Source organism: Acanthisitta chloris, unplaced genomic scaffold (assembly GCF_000695815.1).
Source record: "Acanthisitta chloris isolate BGI_N310 unplaced genomic scaffold, ASM69581v1 scaffold45809, whole genome shotgun sequence".
NCBI lineage: Eukaryota > Metazoa > Chordata > Aves > Passeriformes > Acanthisittidae > Acanthisitta > Acanthisitta chloris.
This window is the reverse complement of record NW_008692809.1, coordinates 12,464-17,890: the sequence shown is the minus strand read 5'-3', so window position 1 is coordinate 17,890 and position 5,427 is coordinate 12,464.

The window sequence follows — 5,427 nt, the reverse complement described above, 5'->3', positions numbered from 1 at the left end:
TACACCCGTATTCGCAAGATTAAGGGAACTGCTGCACTGCCAAGTGTAACGAAGTCGAGGATTAATAATTGAGTGCGAACATAGCTGCAGTTGCGCTATACGCTGTTCTTTTTAAATCCGCGCATCAGCGTCGGGAGGCAGACAGAAGAGGTGATTTAAGGTAACATCAGAAAGTTCACCGAATCGGCGTTCTCGAGAGCGGTGTGTGAATGGCTCCTCTGTTCGCACTCGGGGGCACCACCCGCAGCTCTGCCTGGCCAGAGGTGAACCCTCAGCCGGGAGGAAAGGGTTCAAGGCCACTTGGAAGTTTAGAAATCTAAGACCAAGAGCTGCAAGCTTGCTCCCTCCCTCCTGCTTTCTTCCTCAGCTAATCCCCCTTTCGCAGCTGCCAACATGCAGATAAAGTAAGCACTGCGTAAGACAACAAAAGCCACATTTGCAGCGTCTGTTGGGTGTTGTTAGCAGCAAGCTTGCCCTAGAAGGTGTACACTGCAGTTCTGTTCTGACATTATCATTTCTCATTTTAAGAGACTCAATTAGCTCCACAGTCCTAGAAGTCTTAAGAATAGAACAAGTAAAACCCAATGAAAAAGCCATAAGGGTCCTCAATAAAATAAAATTGTGAGCATCAGCTTTAACAAAAGCAAAGCCAGCAACTTCCAGCCTGAGGACATATGGTTATGTGAAATCTCAGCTTTTGCTAACAACTGCCCCTCTTCAACAAAAAAACACCAAACAACTATTCTCTAGCCCTCTGAGAACAACTTTATAAATGTCAAATTTTACCCTAAAGGGACTAAAGCCAGAAGGCAACTTAAATTGAACTCCAGACTTGGATTTTTTGGGGAAAGGGAGGGACAACATCTACCTAAGTTATTTTTGAATGCCTGGGGGGCATTGAATGTTTCTTATGCTTCACTACTCCTTGTCATGCCAGCTTATTGAAATTAATGTTTCTTAAACCCCCTTGTAACTAATCAAAAGGTCAACAATTGTACACAGGCCCAGGCTCTGCATACTGATCTGGAAGCCTTCAGGCACTGCTACACAAGCACATTAAATCGAACCACAGGCATATGTGGGAAGCAAATCTCTCCATCACTATCACTTACCAGGTTTGATGTGTATTGCTGAGTGATCTCCAAGGAGGTATCTAGTTCCTTTTCAACAAAACAAGGCTGGAAGATCCGTTTCAGGAGCAAACCTAATGCGCTTTGGTCAGGAGTTAGGTTAGCACCACTTGCATGACAAAAGCAGAGACTTTACCACATCAGTTTAAACCCCTTCCTCCTTCCCACTCCAGCAACATTTTGGTTGCAAAGAGTTCTGGTTCATTTTCCACTAATAGTTCAATTTTAATCTGGAAAATGTTATTCTAAGCAGCACTATAGACCACTTGTGAAGTTCAGTCAGCATCCTGAAATGGACAGTATGAGAATTACACAAATGCATTTCTTAGGGCCTGAAAAATAACTGAGAATTTCTCTACCAAGTAACAGACAATCTGCATTTTTAGCATGGACATGCAAGTTTCCTTTCTAGGTGAGCCACAAAAGCATTCTGTCAAGTTTCTAGCAGGATTTGGGAAGCAGTAAGCACAAGTTCATTTTAAGATACATATTTGGAGTTTGGTGATTTATTTCAATTCCCTTATTTTTAAGGACAGGGCCTTTCTGAGACAGTAACATTCCTTCATGTGAATACAGGAGTTATTCTTAAGGAGACTGTGCCTAATCTGCACCTCATTACTTTCAGCTGTATTTTCCTATAAGAATTCTTTCCTCTCGAGCAAGTTTGCTTCTCAGAGGCAGCTTTGCCAGTGGGGAGGATCGGGTGCTTCTGCTCCTTCCACCCGTCAAAATGGTTTTCCTTTCATCCCTCTGACACACTAATGCTTCTCCACAGTTTCACTCTACCAGCCCCAATTTGAAGGGCCAATCTTTAAAGCCACTCCTGTTTGAAAGGAGGTACTCAGCAGCAAGCAACTTGGCTTTTTCTGTTTAATCTCCCAATCACACAACACTTAGTACAGAGGGACACTGAAGATAACAATGTAATTATGTGGTATCAGGGCACTAAGAATTGTAGCTTTCATAGGAACAGGAAGAGGCACACCTCCACTGATCCTGGAGATCACTGTGCCAGCCTGCACTGGGCTGCACAACGCCCTGTGGATCAGGACACTCGTGCTGTGCAGCAGTGCAGCCATGCAGAACCAGCATCCCCAAAAGAAGGCTGAGACATTCCCTGTTATGCTGAATTGTGCTCTGAGATTACTTTTTCTCTGTTGCACACTGTTGATTACCTATCAGAAAGCAATAATTTTCTGTAATTTGGTGTCCAACAGTTCACCTCGTTTCCTTCCCACTAACACTCCAGTTCTCAAGAACTGTCTGTTTTCAAGGCAGCACAAAGAACTGCTGAGCAACACTCAATCTCCCTCTTACATGTCAAGTGTATTTAAAGCCATGAGATGACTTTACCAAACAGTAAGGATATCTGAGGAGGACTTGACTAAAGCAGAACAGGCATGTCTCAGAGTTGCTCTCCTGGATCACCTTTATCTCAAGGACTGCACTTTCTGGATTCACACTACCATCAGCATGCCAGAAGAATTTGGCAGTGCTGAGGTAAACAGTAATGGCAGCATGAGGGAGGGAAAGACTTAATGAGTACCCAAAGAACAAATACAGCTACAAAGAACAATCTAAAAATAATCTGGCAGAGTATGGCTAGTAATTGCATGTCTTCTTGCAAGACTTTCCTCTGAGGTTTTACCCCAAATGAGAACGGGCCAACCACAGAAGCTGTGTTGGAGCCACATGGCAGGGTACCACTCTGAGAGCTGGTAAGATGAAAGGAAACTCACAACAATCAAGAAAGCTTGATTCCATGCAATTTTCATATCAAATCATGGCACTAACATTAGCTGGAAATCTTAACTACATGGTTAAGAAAATTCTTTTATTTTGCACACTTGAAAGTACTAAAAATCCCTGGAAACTTTTATTGCTCACTGTGCAATCTAGCTCCTAGTTCGTATTTGCTGTTGTCATGAAACAGTGACCACAATAAATAATTCTACTTATCTTACTAGATTTGCTTACCACAATAAATGCATTTGCAGCCCATGTAGTGCTGGTGACCTGCACACTGTTCAGGGTCACTGGGAGGACCCTCAAGGATCAGCAATTAGTTGTCTAGGAAAAGCTGTTTTCCCCTCAAATGTGCAGTGCTCAGAACAGAGGACATCTGGATCATCATTGCTGCCAGGAATTCCAAGCAGGGCCAGAGAGTTCTGGGTACAAGTCAGGACTGTTAAGTTACCCATTGGAACTTTAATGTGACAATTTTCATTTAGTTGTTCATTTCTTAACAGATATATAAAGCAATTATTGCCTAACAATGACTTTTCAGTAGCCTAAACAGATATCCCACAAAATTTTCTAGATCATTCAAAGAGATATTTTCTCAGATATTTAGATTATTCCAATAGATACTTCTCAGCATTTGCTCAGAACAGAACTCCTGTATTTCCCAGCTGCAGAGATGGGACCATGTTAAATTGCTTTTACTATGAGACTCTGATCACTCTACAGACTGATCTCTAAACCACCCCTGGATGGAAGTGCTTACATCAGAACGATGTAGGCCTCCAAACAGTTTTCAAGATTCACCAACCATCCTGTTTAAAACCATCAGTTAGGTGTAATTCTCCTCCACTAGAATGGAGTGTCACTCTCAGTGTTGCTGCTGAAACTCCGAAAACCAACACTGTTCATATACCAGCAAACGAGATATCAAAACTGATAAGCACTATTTATATAAAGCAACGTAACTTTAATTATACCTGGTAGAATAGTCTTGAGAAATATCCTCCAAAAATACAAAATATTCAGTCATTTTAATGTCCAATCCATCTTTGTTGATGTTTACACAGCTGTAATCGCTTTTATGGAAAAACAGCATTAGAAAACTATGAACTATTAACTACTTGAAATGAGGACAGGCAGCACAACATGAATAGGCAAGAACTTGTGACACCATTAGCTTCTCTGTCAGCTCATAAGCAAATTGCACATCTTGATACAACAGTTAATGCCTACAATACAGTGAATCGGCTGATGTAGATTTGTAGAGTCAAGACTGATAAATAACAAGCTGTATTTCTCCAGCTTGAAAGCTGAAAACATCTTTAAGACTACAAAGTTCATGAAATACTTGCAGTAGTTAGACACCTTGCACAAAGTAAGTTTGTTGTAGTAACATCTAATCCAGATTTGTGCTAGCACCTTGCCTGTACTTAAAACATATCGGCACAGCAGACAATACACCCCACAAACACTAGCTTCACCAGTAATACTTTGAAAAAGTATTTCTACAAATGTAATTTATTTATGGATCTGATGTAGGTTGCATTTTCACTCGGAGACTACAGCAAACTAGTTAGACAAGTCTTTCAAACAGGAACAGGGCTTAAGTTGGTGGGTAATGTCTAATGTGGTGGAAGTGGACAAATATATCCCTTGCTCAAATTTGCATTTTGGGAAAATACACCAGTGGTCACAAATCTGATGCATAGGTGCAGATACTAACAGCTATTCAGCTCTTCAATACATGGAGGGTTTTTGTTCATGCGCTTGTCAGTTTTCACAACTTCCAGGAGTTATTTCCTTATTCTATACTTGCATAAGCTGCTTACTTGAAAGAGAACCTTGTCCTCACGTGAGCTAGAGTCTGACAAATCACTTACAAGTACAATCCACTCTACAGCTGATTACTTCATCAAGCAAAATTATTCTGATCTGTTGCAGTTAGTTTTCCTTAGCTCCTTACTTTGAAAATGATACATTGTCAAAGATTTAGTAAAGGTAGATGAAAGACAGGCAATTCCTCTTATTTCTATTTTAAAGACTAATTCCAGCTAAATCTAATTAGGAAGATCTTTAAAGTTAATTCCTTAACACACCAGCACAAAGGCAAAAAAAAATCCTCTATACACACCTCACTTCATTGAACTAGTGCAAGTTTACACAAAAACAAGAGCTCAGCAATTTAAGAACACTTTGACGTTAGTTTGGCTAATGAAAATTAAGACACGTCTTGCCAAAGACACCTCAGAAAACAGCTTGGAGCAGCCAGGACAGACTGGTGTGCCCTCTCTGAGAACGGAGAGGGTGAATGAAGACAGATATGGAGAGTACACTGAAGAGGTTTGGGTTTGTTCAAATAACCTCTCCACTGCTTAAGGACTCAGCACTGGAAGCTGATGGCAATCTGCACAGATCCAAATCCAGTAAGGCAGTTTATAATGTCATCTCCACTTCTACACAAACAGTTGCAATTTAATATTAATAAGGTGTCAAGCTGAGTTTTCTGAACTCTGAATCAGTCTTTTCTTTAGAGAAAAGTTTCTAGTAACATGCA